Below are 16,475 nucleotides of genomic sequence, written 5' to 3' on the forward strand. Positions count from 1 at the left end.
CACTTAGCCAAAGCACCTATTTTAGTGATACAGAAGGGATCATTAATTTAGTATTGGTGATCAAATTCTGTGCCTGTGTTAAAGTGTCTTAATATGTATTCTAATGTTAAACAAGCAAGGATTCCTAATCTGTAAACAAGAATAGCTATGTTGTATTACAAAAGAACACATTTTAAACTCAATCCCATATTTTGAATAGTTCATAAATAAGTGTTTTACATATAGTCATCAATATTGCTCAAATCTAGGGTTATATTTCATCTGCCTCTTGCTCATTGAAATTCCTTTTTGATTTTTGCAATCACAGTATTGTTACTATAATATTGAAAACACTTTCAGTTTTTATTAGGTTTAAGATGATCTGTTCAACTGAAAGATAAATCAGACTTTTCTAATTGAATTGAATCGCAGGACGACTTAATGAAAATAGTTTTTTATTTAAGAATGAGGAAAGCAAGGCACTGCTGAGATTTGAACCCAGGATCTCCTGTTTACTAGACAGGCGCTCTAACCAGCTAAGCCACAGCACCCTCGTGAAAATGCTTTAAGGAACAGTTTGCCATATGGTGTTCAAGAGAATCCTGAGTTTTTCACTTTCATAATCATTTCTCAGTTCAGAAAACGTTCTACTCAACTACTTTAGACGAGGATACTGATCCTATTGATAAACACCTCATTGATATATTGCTTATCCTGTTCATAAATGTTTTAATTATGCCTTCTTTAAGAATGCATTACTTGATTTCAACTCTAGAATGATTTTTATCTCTATTTTGTTCTTTGTCACTCATTTTTCCCTTTTTCATTCAAAGCATTACTTTGAAAATCTTCACAATACCACGTTTTTTTGTTTTTCAATTTAAGATGACCCATTCTAATGTTCACAGAACAACACTTTACTTTTTAAAATGTATTAAACATTTGCGTGATGAAAATTATTTTTACATGTAAGGACCAATAATAAGGTGCTGCTGAGATTTGAACTCAGGATTTCCAGTTTACGAGACAAGCGCTTTAACCACTTAGCCACAGCACCTATTTTAGTGATACAGAAGGGATCATTAATTTAGTATTGGTGATCAAATTCTGTGCCTGTGTTAAAGTGTCTTAATATGTATTCTAATGTTAAACAAGCAAGGATTCCTAATCTGTAAACAAGAATAGCTATGTTGTATTACAAAAGAACACATTTTAAACTCAATCCCATATTTTGAATAGTTCATAAATAAGTGTTTTACATATATTCATCAATATTGTTCAAATCTAGGGTTATATTTCATCTGCCTCTTGCTCATTGAAATTCCTTTTTGATTTTTGCAATCACAGTATTGTTACTATAATATTGAAAACACTTTCAGTTTTTATTAGGTTTAAGATGATCTGTTCAACCGAAAGATAAATCAGACTTTTCTAATTGAATTGAATCTCAGGACGACTTAATGAAAATAGTTTTTTATTTAAGAATGAGGAAAGCAAGGCACTGCTGAGATTTGAACTCAGGATCTCCTGTTTACTAGACAGGCGCTTTAACCAGCTAAGCCACAGCACCCTCTTGCAAATGCTTTAAGGAACAGTTTGCCATATGGTGTTCAAGAGAATCCTGAGTTTTTCACTTTCATAATCATTTCTCAGTTCAGAAAATGCTCTACTCAACTACTTTAGAGGAGGATACTGATCCTATTCATAAACACCTCATTGATATATTGCTTATCCTGTTCATAAATGTTTTAATTATGCCTTCTTTAAGAATGCATTAATTGATTTCAACTCTAGAATGATTTTTTATCTCTATTTTGCTCTTTGTCACTCTTTTTTCCCTTTTTCATTCAAAGCATTACTTTGAAAATCTTCACAATACCACGTTTTTTGTTTTTCAATTTAAGATGACCCATTCTAATGTTCACAGAACAACACTTTTCTTTTTAAAATGTATTAAACATTTGCGTGATGAAAATTATTTTTACATGGAAGGACGAATACTAAGGTGCTGCTTAGATTTGAACTCAGGATTTCCTGTTTACGAGACAGGCGCTTTAACCACTTAGCCAAAGCACCTATTTTAGTGATACAGAAGGGATCATTAATTTAGTATTGGTGATCAAATTCTGTGCCTGTGTTAAAGTGTCTTAATATGTATTCTAATGTTAAACAAGCAAGGATTCCTAATCTGTAAACAAGAATAGTGTAGTAATGAAAACACTCTGAAGCAGGTAAAGTTCAAGCGTCTTTATTCTGTCATCCACTCTCCGCAACTGACAGCCTGTTGAACATTCTAAGGTGAACTCTGATGGACCGTTCCAAAAGGGAAGGAAAGGCGGGGGAGGAAAGGAAGCTACCACTAGGAAAGGATGGAGAAGACACCTCAGGGAAGGTACAGGGGAAGCAGGAGAGATTACAACACATCTCCCTTCGTAGGGAAAAGGAAAACCAGGGGAAAAGGACAAGGTGAGCGGGTATCATGAACCTGTGAAGTACCCAAGCTAATATGTATCAGTAACCTGGAAACCCCCAGGGTCTGGAAGGCGGAGATCGCCAGCAGAGAAAGGGAATAAACCGCCCTGTTACATTTTAAGGAACAAACCATAACTACATCCATACCATATGTACCAGCTATATCAGTGAGATATTATTCCTAAACATTGACATACTAGAAGGGTCATAGTGGGATTGTCAGACAGATTACAATTTCTGTGCAGGCAACTAAGAAGATGGGGAACCCCTCCCTCATACCAACAACATAGAAAGAAAGAAGGCATAGGGAAAAACTATGAAACGAGCAGGAGAGACGTGCCAAGGACAACCCCCATCACACACACCGGCCAGACAGGCCAGAAGAAAAAACGAATAAGTCAAAACGTAAAGTATACACCAGCCTACCTCAGACGAACACACGGAGAACGGAATAACAGATCACCTCATGACAAGGAAAGAAAGGAAAGAAAGAGCGAATGAGGTAAGGATGGAGACACAGGACGACATCAATCAATGTAACTTCCGATCTCACGGACGAAAACCAAGTATGACAACACGAGGAAAACTGAACAAGGAGGAAGCGGAGACGAGTCAAAGTATGTACAACAGCGAACTATTGCTTCCCCCCGTTGTCAATAAACAATCCCAATGCGATGTGAGATCGACAAGCGTTCTACAAAATCCAACTTGCAATTGTAAGAAGACAATATCAGTCATGTGGACTCAAACACCTGACCCTCCTCTACTCCTATGAGCGAGGTGAGTGGGACTGTAACCCATAAGACGCCCTAAGTAGGGAGCTCAAGTAAATGTACATGGTTTAAAGCTCATACATTAGTGCCCAGAATAGGGGTGGCAAAGTAACAGTAGGTGGGAACGTAACCCCTAACCCGTGCCCTAATTTGAGAGTACCAACCGTACTTTACCTATGACGGCAATAGTATGTAGGCAAAAGGGGCTTGAACCCATCCCCATCCTATGTAAGGGTATAAGAAAGTGTACTGTGGTACACATGTAAAACAAGAAAAGAACCATGGAGGTGTGTACCAAAAGTCCACAAGCGTATGGTGAACCCAAAAGTGTCCAGAGTGAGTGCAAGGGAGGTGGCCAACCCATTGCCCTCCCTGTGTAGCGAACAGATTATAAAGTGTAAATAAGCACACCATTGTGGAAATGTGGATTTTCCTGATCAGTTATGTCCCCTATCTTGGACCCCAACGGTTCTATGTGCATGTCACAAGTACATGTATGTTCCCTCCAGTTCCAGTTTCCAAACGCAAACATATGTGCGTCCACCGTCAACATGTTCTCTGTCAGATCCGCCATCAATAGGCTGGATATTCGATTCCTAAGTATGAAAGGCCACCGACTTTATATGGCTAAGTTACTCCATTTTTACAGTTCAGGCAAGTAGGCCCGATTCTGTCCTCAAAGCCTTCCCTGCTCTCTGTCTCTGACAGCTTCAGCTTGAGCTCGTATCTGTATCCATGAACTTTGTCCTACTCCCTGTGCAGCCAACGGTGCCTGCCTCGGCCAGTTTTGCCTGCCTGCCAAGAAGCTGTATTTCACCTTCGAATTATCTACTTTGCTCTTCAGCCGATGCATTCCTGTCTAGTGATTTAGGTAAACATTTCCTTTAGCTCATAAGCAAAGGACTCGGCCTTTCCGTCCTCCTGCAAGTAATTCATAGCCCTGTTGCCATGGAAAGTTTTCTGCCCCTCGCATCTCATATAGACACTTAGACGCTTGTACACGCACACAGTCAGTATAGAATAGATTCTGTCCGAGAGTCTTTTCTTGTGGATAACATAGTTCTCTAAACATAGGATGTTAGATATGATTTGGGATTAGGTTGACTTGACCCCCCAGACTTCTCGTCTCCACATGTAGAGCTAAATGTCAAGTCCCCTTCACCCCCTAGTTGCACGTCAATCACACGTCATGCTGCTGCGCGCGCATCTATGTTAAGTATTATCTTATAGATCCACTTATGCATGATAATCAGAGCCAATCATGTTTCTTTCTGCTCCTTATTACGCCTAGTTTCGATTACGTAACACTATGTCATTTCTCTTATCAATTGTTACGCCTTTTGCATTCGTTTCATTGTAATGTATGACCTATAAAAGTTACTTCTTGTCAATAAAGTATTGTACTTCACTTCCTGAACCCTCGTGGTGACGGAACCTGAAGGCCGCCACTCGAGTCGGCCATTTTGGAATAAAGCCCATTCAGAAAATCTCTTATACCACGGATTCTGCCTCTTGTTATTCTGAGCTATTTTACTTTATTTTAGATTCCGTATGAAATTCAGTCAAGGTAAAAAGAATATTTACCACACCATAAGAAACCTGAAATGAGCCCCCAAGATGAGTGCTATACCCAGCACATAAGATGTGGCCCCAGAAAGCATGATGCTTAAACTCATATGCACCTCCAACCCTAGAGATGTACCCACAATGAGGAGAAGGCCAGTTACTATAAGTCTTAATGTTGAACACCCAGCGCTCCTGTGAAGACATGCGGTGATCTAGAGCTGCTGAAAGTAGTGTACTTTACAGAAATGCCACCATGCTCTAAAGATGAAATGATACCAAAATCGGACAGACTTAGCCGAACGCACTGTCCACCTTATTGGTCCTGATAGTATCAACGACTGCTTCCTTTACACTGGAGAAGCTTGCTGTCATTACTGTTTACACTCCTAAACAGACATGGAGTCACGTACGGAACGTCGTACCGGATGGCTATCGGTGCACTAATGCACCAAAAATGTCCAAAGTACGAACTGCGTCACCGTTGGTGCTAGTGACGCGCTGGAAGTCGGTTGGAAGCTTCCATCTGAGGTAAATATTTCCGCGCGAAGATTTCCACAAGAAATGACGGTTGTTACCTGCTACAGTGCCAGCAGTGCACAACACATTGTGAAGTGAACTCCAGACCACATAGATTGATCGTAGGAACAGTAAAGAATCTCCATGCTGAGAGGTAGCGGTGTGAACCGTCACTCCCAAAACACAGCGCAGGCACATATTTCACAACTCTCCGCATATTTCATAGCACACAGCAAAGCGATGACAAGTGGAGGGTCAGCAGCAGTAACATTGATGCAGCCAAGCAACCTTTGCTCTGTTCCACCTCGTAAAGAATTAGTGGGAAGAACCAAACTTAATTCCCCACCCGTGTAGTACAGTCGCTTTGTGAAGGTCATAATGGCAGGATCATTAGTAGAAGGCATAACTTCCCCAGGACACCGTGTGTATGTGTACAAGGTCACACAGCGTAGCCAGCAGCATTATTTCACTACTTGCCACAATGCAGTTGTAAGCAAGGGTATAGGTGTGTGAGAGGGTGCACCAGCTTGGTTGAGACGAGTGAACTGGTTGAAATTAGATGTTTCATCACAGTCTAATCAGCGTAATGTCAGTGACAGAACCCTCCGGTGTCAGGAACACTTTCTGTAAGCGTGACACATAACTCACCAACACAGCTCCCTCTGCACCGCGTAAGCATGGAGTAAGATGTCTGTCAATTTCCAATGCCAAGAGACGTCAGACACATATTTGCCCAGAGAGACTGGCATGCTCAAACCCAATTGTAGAATGTATTTTTCTGGCAATAAGTAGATTGGATGTAACTCAGAGGTGGAGTTGTGCGTGGAAGCACCCAAACTCGTGTTACCTCAGCATTGTAGATAACATCCCTCTCAGTAAGAAGCAGCAGCTGTGGGGAACCACAATTGCTAAGCAGTAAATAAGCAGCAAACATAGTTGTAGAAAGGAAATAATAGCGCCGGGTCATATGGTGCAGGAACTTGACGGAAAGAATATGTTTCCAACGAAGATGATAACCAGAAGAACATTGAGTTAATAGGTGAATCACTGGAATAAAACGGAAGATTCAAAGTCCAAAATGGGTAGCGTTTATTTGCACTAGGTCATCCAGCGTAGGCAGGAAAATGATTCCAGTGCATGCCAACTGTAGAGGTAGAATCACGGTCGTGGAGAGTGCCACCGAGTGCATCAGCCTGAAAGTGGTGAATGTATTTCCATTAAAGAGGAAGTGGAAAAACACCAAGTGTAGTTGTTTCACCTAAGTCCAAAAGTATAAAGCAGATGAGCACCACATGCCTGAGCTAGATCTGGCAGATGGTGAGGCCATGGGTGGGGTTGTAAGGCATGGTGCTTCATCCTACCTGTGTAAACTTTTTTTCCTCACATTAGATGGTTGTTTCTTGAAAGAGACATGTTCTGCTGAAGAAATCCACACTGGGAAAACTCAACTTGCGCAGGCTCAAGGAATGCACACCATCCAAAGGCCACACCGAGAAAGTCCACCCATGTGCGCAGGACCACCTCTTCCTCCCGCCGACTTCTGAGAGAGAGCGGCACATTTCTGCTAAAACTCACTGAGGAACGGACGCTGGGATACGCAGAAGCCAAAACAAGCAGAAACTGCACCAGGAAGAATACACAGGTAACCACTGCAGTTTCCCTTGGTGAAATCCACACACGACCTGCAACACTCAGCAACAGTTCAAAATGGAGAAGAAACAGAGAAGAGTGGCACTAAGGCAGCACCTCACAGTGAAGCGATTGGGATCCACGGTGGTCTAGGCATAAACTCCTGAGACTGTTATGCCTAGTCAAAGACTCCGGAAAGCCCCCACTCTGCGTCCTCCAGGCACTGAACCACGGAATATTAAATCCGAAATACAGAAAGAAAAGAGCACTAAAAGGGGAAAGGACATGAATGGCCTCCTTCGCCAGCAGTCAAGGAACTTTGGAAAGCCCCAACTCTGCGTCCTCACAGGCACTGAACCGAGGAATACATGAATGGCCCTCTTCGCCAGCAGTCAAGGAACTTTGGAAAGCCCCAACTCTGCGTCCTCACAGGCACTGAACTGAGGAATAATAAATCCGAAATGCAGAAAGGAGAGAGCACTGAAAGGGGAGATGACAGGAATGGCCCCCTTCGCCAACTCGTCGCCAGTGTAGTAATGAAAACACTCTGAAGCAGGTAAAGTTCAAGCGTCTTTATTCTGTCATCCACTCTCCGCAACTGACAGCCTGTTGAACATTCTAAGGTGAACTCTGATGGACCGTTCCAAAAGGGAAGGAAAGGCGGGGGAGGAAAGGAAGCTACCACTAGGAAAGGATGGAGAAGACACCTCAGGGAAGGTACAGGGGAAGCAGGAGAGATTACAACAAATAGCTATGTTGTATTACAAAAGAACACATTTTAAACTCATTCCCATATTTTGAATAGTTCATAAATAAGTGTTTTACATATATTCATCAATATTGCTCAAATCTAGGGTTTTATATTTCATCTGCCTCTTGCTCATTGAAATTCCTTTTTGATTTTTGCAATCACGGTATTGTTACTATAATATTGAAAACACTTTCAGTTTTTATTAGGTTTAAGATGATCTGTTCAACCGAAAGATAAATCAGACTTTTCTAATTGAATTGAATCGCAGGACGACTTAATGAAAATAGTTTTTTATATAAGAATGAGGAAAGCAAGGCACTGCTGAGATTTAAACTCAGGATCTCCTGTTTACAAGACAGGCGCTTTAACCAGCTAAGCCACAGCACCCTCTTGAAAATGCTTTAAAGAACAGTTTGCCATATGGTGTTCAAGAGAATCCTGAGTTTTTCACTTTCATAATCATTTCTCAGTTCAGAAAACGCTCTACTCAACTACTTTAGACGAGGATACTGATCCTATTGATAAACACCTCATTGATATATTGCTTATCCTGTTCATAAATGTTTTAATTATGCCTTCTTTAAGAATGCATTACTTGATTTCAACTCTAGAATGATTTTTTATCTCTATTTTGCTCTTTGTCACTCATTTTTCCCTTTTTCATTCAAAGCATTACTTTGAAAATCTTCACAATACCACGTTTTTTTGTTTTTCAATTTAAGATGACCCATTCTAATGTTCACAGAACAACACTTTACTTTTTAAAATGTATTAAACATTTGCGTGATGAAAATTATTTTTACATGTAAGGACCAATAATAAGGTGCTGCTGAGATTTGAACTCAGGATTTCCAGTTTACGAGACAAGCGCTTTAACCACTTAGCCACAGCACCTATTTTAGTGATACAGAAGGGATCATTAATTTAGTATTGGTGATCAAATTCTGTGCCTGTGTTAAAGTGTCTTAATATGTATTCTAATGTTAAACAAGCAAGGATTCCTAATCTGTAAACAAGAATAGCTATGTTGTATTACAAAAGAACACATTTTAAACTCAATCCCATATTTTGAATAGTTCATAAATAAGTGTTTTACATATATTCATCAATATTGTTCAAATCTAGGGTTATATTTCATCTGCCTCTTGCTCATTGAAATTCCTTTTTGATTTTTGCAATCACAGTATTGTTACTATAATATTGAAAACACTTTCAGTTTTTATTAGGTTTAAGATGATCTGTTCAACCGAAAGATAAATCAGACTTTTCTAATTGAATTGAATCGCAGGACGACTTAATGAAAATAGTTTTTTATTTAAGAATGAGGAAAGCAAGGCACTGCTGAGATTTGAACTCAGGATCTCCTGTTTACTAGACAGGCGCTTTAACCAGCTAAGCCACAGCACCCTCTTGAAAATGCTTTAAAGAACAGTTTGCCATATGGTGTTCAAGAGAATCCTGAGTTTTTCACTTTCATAATCATTTCTCAGTTCATAAAACGCTCTACTCAACTACTTTAGACGAGGATACTGATCCTATTGATAAACACCTCATTGATATATTGCTTATCCTGTTCATAAATGTTTTAATTATGCCTTCTTTAAGAATGCATTAATTGATTTCAAATCTAGAATGATTTTTTATCTCTACTTTGCTCTTTGTCACTCTTTTTTCCCTTTTTCATTCAAAGCATTACTTTGAAAATCTTCACAAGACCACGTTTTTTGTTTTTCAATTTAAGATGACCCATTCTAATGTTCACAGAACAACACTTTTCTTTTTAAAATGTATTAAACATTTGCGTGATGAAACTTATTTTTACATGTAAGGACGAATATTAAGGTGCTGCTTAGATTTGAACTCAGGATTTCCTGTTTACGAGACAGGCGCTTTAACCACTTAGCCAAAGCACCTATTTTAGTGATACAGAAGGGATCATTAATTTAGTATTGGTGATCAAATTCTGTGCCTGTGTTAAAGTGTCTTAATATGTATTCTAATGTTAAACAAGCAAGGATTCCTAATCTGTAAACAAGAATAGCTATGTTGTATTACAAAAGAACACATTTTAAACTCAATCCCATATTTTGAATAGTTCATAAATAAGTGTTTTACATATATTCATCAATATTGCTCAAATCTAGGGTTTTATATTTCATCTGCCTCTTGCTCATTGAAATTCCTTTTTGATTTTTGCAATCACAGTATTGTTACTATAATATTGAAAACACTTTCAGTTTTTATTAGGTTTAAGATGATCTGTTCAACCGAAAGATAAATCAGACTTTTCTAATTGAATTGAATCGCAGGACGACTTAATGAAAATAGTTTTTTATATAAGAATGAGGAAAGCAAGGCACTGCTGAGATTTAAACTCAGGATCTCCTGTTTACAAGACAGGCGCTTTAACCAGCTAAGCCACAGCACCCTCTTGAAAATGCTTTAAAGAACAGTTTGCCATATGGTGTTCAAGAGAATCCTGAGTTTTTCACTTTCATAATCATTTCTCAGTTCAGAAAACGCTCTACTCAACTACTTTAGACGAGGATACTGATCCTATTGATAAACACCTCATTGATATATTGCTTATCCTGTTCATAAATGTTTTAATTATGCCTTCTTTAAGAATGCATTACTTGATTTCAACTCTAGAATGATTTTTTATCTCTATTTTGCTCTTTGTCACTCATTTTTCCCTTTTTCATTCAAAGCATTACTTTGAAAATCTTCACAATACCACGTTTTTTTGTTTTTCAATTTAAGATGACCCATTCTAATGTTCACAGAACAACACTTTACTTTTTAAAATGTATTAAACATTTGCGTGATGAAAATTATTTTTACATGTAAGGACCAATAATAAGGTGCTGCTGAGATTTGAACTCAGGATTTCCAGTTTACGAGACAAGCGCTTTAACCACTTAGCCACAGCACCTATTTTAGTGATACAGAAGGGATCATTAATTTAGTATTGGTGATCAAATTCTGTGCCTGTGTTAAAGTGTCTTAATATGTATTCTAATGTTAAACAAGCAAGGATTCCCAATCTGTAAACAAGAATAGCTATGTTGTATTACAAAAGAACACATTTTAAACTCAATCCCATATTTTGAATAGTTCATAAATAAGTGTTTTACATATATTCATCAATATTGCTCAAATCTAGGGTTATATTTCATCTGCCTCTTGCTCATTGAAATACTGTTTTGATTTTGCAATCACAGTATTGTTACTATAATATTGAAAACACTTTCAGTTTTTATTAGGTTTAAGATGATCTGTTCAACCAAAAGATAAATCAGACTTTTCTAATTTAATTGAATCGCAGGACGAATTAATGAAAATAGTTTTTTATTTAAGAATGAGGAAAGCAAGGGACTGCTGAGATTGGAACTCAGGATCTCCTGTTTACTAGACATGCGCTTTAACCAGCTAAGCCACAGCACCCTCTTGAAAATGCTTTAAAGAACAGTTTGCCATATGGTGTTCAAGAGAATCCTGAGTTTTTCACTTTCATAATCATTTCTCAGTTCAGAAAACGCTCTACTCAACTACTTTAGACGAGAATACTGATCCTATTGATAAACACCTCATTGATATATTGCTTATCCTGTTCATAAATGTTTTAATTATGCCTTCTTTAAGAATGCATTACTTGATTTCAACTCTAGAATTATTTTGTATCTCTATTTTGCTCTTTGTCACTCTTTTTTCCCTTTTTTATTCAAAGCATTACTTTGAAAATCTTCACAATACCACATTTTTTAGTTTTTCAATTTAAGATGACCCATTCTAATGTTCACAGAACAACACTTTTCTTTTTAAAATGTATTAAACATTTGCATGATGAAAATTATTTTTACATGTAAGGACCAATAATAAGGTGCTGCTGAGATTTGAACTCAGGATTTCCTGTTAACGAGACAGGCGCTTTAACCACTTAGCCACAGCACCTATTTTAGTGATACAGAAGGGATCATTAATTTAGTATTGGTGATCAAATTCTGTGCCTGTGTTAATGTGTCTTAATATGTATTCTAATGTTAAACAAGCAAGGATTCCTAATCTGTAAACAAGAATAGCTATGTTGTATTACAAAATAACACATTTTAAACTCAATCCCATATTTTGAATAGTTCATAAATAAGTGTTTTACATATATTCATCAATATTGTTCAAATCTAGGGTTATATTTCATCTGCCTCTTGCTCATTGAAATTCCTTTTTGATTTTTGCAATCACAGTATTGTTACTATAATATTGAAAACACTTTCAGTTTTTATTAGGTTTAAGATGATCTGTTCAACCGAAAGATAAATCAGACTTTTGTAATTGAATTGAATCGCAGGACGACTTAAAGAAAATAGTTTTTTATATAAGAATAAGGAAAGCAAGGCACTGCTGAGATTTGAACTCAGGATCTCCTGTTTACTAGACAGGCGCTTTAACCAGCTAATCCACAGCACCCTCTTGAAAATGCTTTAAGGAACAGTTTGCCATATGGTGTTCAAGAGAATCCTGAGTTTTTCACTTTCATAATCATTTCTCAGTTCAGAAAACGCTCTACTCAACTACTTTAGACGAGGATACTGATCCTATTGATAAACACCTCATTGATATATTGCTTATCCTGTTCATAAATGTTTTAATTATGCCTTCTTTAAGAATGCATTACTTGATTTCAACTGTAGAATGATTTTTTATCTCTATTTTGCTCTTTGTCACTCTTTTTTCCCTTTTTCATTCAAAGCATTACTTTGAAAATCTTCACAATACCACGTTTTTTAGTTTTTCAATTTAAGATGACCCATTCTAATGTTCACAGAACAACACTTTTCTTTTTAAAATGTATTAAACATTTGCGTGATGAAAATTATTTTTACATGTAAGGACCAATAATAAGGTGCTGCTGAGATTTGAAATCAGGATTTCCTGTTTACGAGACAGGCGCTTTAACCACTTAGCCACAGCACCTATTTTAGTGATACAGAAGGGATAATTAATTTAGTATTGGTGATCAAATTCTGTGCCTGTGTTAAAGTGTCTCAATATGTGTTCTAATGTTAAACAAGCAAGGATTCCTAATCTGTAAACAAGAATAGCTATGTTGTATTACAAAAGAACACATTTTAAACTCAATCCCATATTTTGAATAGTTCATAAATAAGTGTTTTACATATATTCATCAATATTGCTCAAATCTAGGGTTATATTTCATCTGCCTCTTGCTCATTGAAATTCCTTTTTGATTTTTGCAATCACAGTATTGTTACTATAATATTGAAAACACTTTCAGTTTTCATTAAGTTTAAGATGATCTGTTCAACCGAAAGATAAATCAGACTTTTCTAATTGAATTGAATCGCAGGACGACTTAATGAAAATAGTTTTTTATATAAGAATAAGGAAAGCAAGGCACTGCTGAGATTTGAACTCAGGAATTCCTGTTTACTAGAAAGGCGCTTTAACCAGCTAAGCCACAGCACCCTCTTGAAAATGCTTTAAGGAACAGTTTGCCATATGGTGTTCAAGAGAATCCTGAGTTTTTCACTTTCATAATCATTTCTCCGTTCAGAAAACGCTCTACTCAACTACTTTAGACAAGGATACTGATCCTATTCATAAACACCTCATTGATATATTGCTTATCCTGTTCATAAATGTTTTAATTATGCCTTCTTTAAGAATGCATTAATTGATTTCAACTCTAGAATGATATTTTATCTCTATTTTGCTCTTTGTCACTCTTTTTTCCCTTTTTCATTCAAAGCATTACTTTGAAAATCTTCACAATACCACGTTTTTTTGTTTTTCAATTTAAGATGACCCATTCTAATGTTCACAGAACAACACTTTTCTTTTTAAAATGTATTAAACATTTGCGTGATGAAAATTATTTTTACATGTAAGGACAAATAATAAGGTGCTGCTTAGATTTGAACTCAGGATTTCCTGTTTACGAGACAGGCGCTTTAACCACTTAGCCAAAGCACCTATTTTAGTGATACAGAAGGGATCATTAATTTAGTATTGGTGAGCAAATTCTGTGCCTGTGTTAAAGTGTCTTAATATGTATTCTAATGTTAAACAAGCAAGGATTCCTAATCTGTAAACAAGAATAGTTATGTTGTATTACAAAAGAACACATTTTAAACTCAATTCCATATTTTGAATAGTTCATAAATAAGTGTTTTACATATATTCATCAATATTGCTCAAATCTAGGGTTATATTTCATCTGCCTCTTGCTCATTGAAATACCTTTTTGATTTTGCAATCACAGTATTGTTACTATAATATTGAAATCACTTTCAGTTTTTATTAGGTTTAAGATGATCTGTTCAACCAAAAGATGAATCAGACTTTTCTAATTTAATTGAATCGCAGGACGAATTAATGAAAATAGTTTTTTATTTAAGAACGAGGAAAGCTTGGCACTGCTGAGATTTGAACTCAAGATCTCCTGTTTACTAGACAGGCGCTTTAACCAGCTAAGCCACAGCACCCTCTTGAAAATGCTTTAAGGAACAGTTTGCCATATGGTGTTCAAGAGAATCCTGAGTTTTTCACTGTCATAATCATTTCTCAGTTCAGAAAACGCTCTACTCAACTACTTTAGACGAGGATACTGATCCTATTGATAAACACCTCATTGATATATTGCTTATCCTGTTCATAAATGTTTTAATTATGCCTTCTTTAAGAATGCATTACTTGATTTCAACTCTAGAATGATTTTTTATCTCTATTTTGCTCTTTGTCACTCTTTTTTCCCTTTTTCATTCAAAGCATTACTTTGAAAATCTTCACAATACCACGTTTTTTAGTTTTTCAATTTAAGATGACCCATTCTAATGTTCACAGAACAACACTTTTCTTTTTAAAATGTATTAAACATTTGCGTGATGAAAATTATTTTTACATGTAAGGACCAATAATAAGGTGCTGCTGAGATTTGAACTCAGGATTTCCTGTTTACGAGACAGGTGCTTTAACCACTTAGCCACAACACCTATTTTAGTGATACAGAAGGGATCATTAATTTAGTATTGGTGATCAAATTCTGTGCCTGTGTTAAAGTGTCTCAATATGTGTTCTAATGTTAAACAAGCAAGGATTCCTAATCTGTAAACAAGAATAGCTATGTTGTATTACAAAAGAACACATTTTAAACTCAATCCCATATTTTGAATAGTTCATAAATAAGTGTTTTACATATATTCATCAATATTGCTCAAATCTAGGGTTTTATATTTCATCTGCCTCTTGCTCATTGAAATTCCTTTTTGATTTTTGCAATCACAGTATTGTTACTATAATATTGAAAACACTTTCAGTTTTTATTAGGTTTAAGAAGATCTGTTCAACCGAAAGATAAATCAGACTTTTCTAATTGAATTGAATCGCAGGACGACTTAATGAAAATAGTTTTTTATTTAAGAATGAGGAAAGCAAGGCACTGCTGAGATTTGAACTCAGGATCTCCTGTTTACTAGACAGGCGCTTTAACCAGCTAAGCCACAGCACCCTCTTGAAAATGCTTTAAGGAACAGTTTGCCATATGGTGTTCAAGAGAATCCTGAGTTTTTCACTTTCATAATCATTTCTCAGTTCAGAAAATGCTCTACTCAACTACTTTAGACGAGGATACTGATCCTATTCATAAACACCTCATTGATATATTGCTTATCCTGTTCATAAATGTTTTAATTATGCCTTCTTTAAGAATGCATTAATTGATTTCAACTCTAGAATGATTTTTTATCTCTATTTTGCTCTTTGTCACTCTTTTTTCCCTTTTTCATTCAAAGCATTACTTTGAAAATCTTCACAATACCACGTTTTTTGTTTTTCAATTTAAGATGACCCATTCTAATGTTCACAGAACAACACTTTTCTTTTTAAAATGTATTAAACATTTGCGTGATGAAAATTATTTTTACATGTAAGGACGAATAATAAGGTGCTGCTTAGATTTGAACTCAGGATTTCCTGTTTACAAGACAGGCGCTTTAACCACTTAGCCAAAGCACCTATTTTAGTGATACAGAAGGGATCATTAATTTAGTATTGGTGATCAAATTCTGTGCCTGTGTTAAAGTGTCTTAATATGTATTCTAATGTTAAACAAGCAAGGATTCCTAATCTGTAAACAAGAATAGCTATGTTGTATTACAAAAGAACACATTTTAAACTCAATCCCATATTTTGAATAGTTCATAAATAAGTGTTTTACATATAGTCATCAATATTGCTCAAATCTAGGGTTATATTTCATCTGCCTCTTGCTCATTGAAATTCCTTTTTGATTTTTGCAATCACAGTATTGTTACTATAATATTGAAAACACTTTCAGTTTTTATTAGGTTTATTATGATCTGTTCAACTGAAAGATAAATCAGACTTTTCTAATTGAATTGAATCGCAGGACGACTTAATGAAAATAGTTTTTTATTTAAGAATGAGGAAAGCAAGGCACTGCTGAGATTTGAACCCAGGATCTCCTGTTTACTAGACAGGCGCTCTAACCAGCTAAGCCACAGCACCCTCTTGAAAATGCTTTAAGGAACAGTTTGCCATATGGTGTTCAAGAGAATCCTGAGTTTTTCACTTTCATAATCATTTCTCAGTTCAGAAAACGCTCTACTCAACTACTTTAGACGAGGATACTGATCCTTTTGATAAACACCTCATTGATATATTGCTTATCCTGTTCATAAATGTTTTAATTATGCCTTCTTTAAGAATGCATTAATTGATTTCAACTCTAGAATGATTTTTATCTCTAT

General features: G+C 36.3%; 11 non-coding genes across 11 annotated transcripts; all 11 read right to left on the reverse strand.

Annotated features, from left to right (window-relative positions):
• Positions 1–456: 456 nt before the first annotated feature.
• Positions 457–530, reverse strand: TRNAT-AGU (transfer RNA threonine (anticodon AGU)). Its single transcript has one exon. It is a non-coding gene; the product is annotated as a tRNA-Thr (tRNA).
• A 433-nt stretch (positions 531–963) lies between these two features.
• Positions 964–1,036, reverse strand: TRNAT-CGU (transfer RNA threonine (anticodon CGU)). The gene has a single exon. It is a non-coding gene; the product is annotated as a tRNA-Thr (tRNA).
• A 439-nt stretch (positions 1,037–1,475) lies between these two features.
• TRNAT-AGU (transfer RNA threonine (anticodon AGU)) lies at positions 1,476–1,549 on the reverse strand. The gene has a single exon. It is a non-coding gene; the product is annotated as a tRNA-Thr (tRNA).
• A 6,958-nt stretch (positions 1,550–8,507) lies between these two features.
• On the reverse strand, positions 8,508–8,580 carry TRNAT-CGU (transfer RNA threonine (anticodon CGU)). The gene has a single exon. It is a non-coding gene; the product is annotated as a tRNA-Thr (tRNA).
• A 439-nt stretch (positions 8,581–9,019) lies between these two features.
• TRNAT-AGU (transfer RNA threonine (anticodon AGU)) lies at positions 9,020–9,093 on the reverse strand. Its single transcript has one exon. It is a non-coding gene; the product is annotated as a tRNA-Thr (tRNA).
• A 1,455-nt stretch (positions 9,094–10,548) lies between these two features.
• Positions 10,549–10,621, reverse strand: TRNAT-CGU (transfer RNA threonine (anticodon CGU)). Its single transcript has one exon. It is a non-coding gene; the product is annotated as a tRNA-Thr (tRNA).
• Positions 10,622–11,567: 946 nt separating this feature from the next.
• Positions 11,568–11,640, reverse strand: TRNAT-CGU (transfer RNA threonine (anticodon CGU)). The gene has a single exon. It is a non-coding gene; the product is annotated as a tRNA-Thr (tRNA).
• Positions 11,641–12,587: 947 nt separating this feature from the next.
• Positions 12,588–12,660, reverse strand: TRNAT-CGU (transfer RNA threonine (anticodon CGU)). The gene has a single exon. It is a non-coding gene; the product is annotated as a tRNA-Thr (tRNA).
• A 1,966-nt stretch (positions 12,661–14,626) lies between these two features.
• Positions 14,627–14,699, reverse strand: TRNAT-CGU (transfer RNA threonine (anticodon CGU)). Its single transcript has one exon. It is a non-coding gene; the product is annotated as a tRNA-Thr (tRNA).
• A 441-nt stretch (positions 14,700–15,140) lies between these two features.
• TRNAT-AGU (transfer RNA threonine (anticodon AGU)) lies at positions 15,141–15,214 on the reverse strand. Its single transcript has one exon. It is a non-coding gene; the product is annotated as a tRNA-Thr (tRNA).
• Positions 15,215–16,159: 945 nt separating this feature from the next.
• On the reverse strand, positions 16,160–16,233 carry TRNAT-AGU (transfer RNA threonine (anticodon AGU)). Its single transcript has one exon. It is a non-coding gene; the product is annotated as a tRNA-Thr (tRNA).
• Between the last annotated feature and the right edge of the window lie 242 nt (positions 16,234–16,475).

This window comes from Triturus cristatus, chromosome 8, assembly GCF_964204655.1.
Source record: "Triturus cristatus chromosome 8, aTriCri1.1, whole genome shotgun sequence".
Lineage (NCBI taxonomy): Eukaryota > Metazoa > Chordata > Amphibia > Caudata > Salamandridae > Triturus > Triturus cristatus.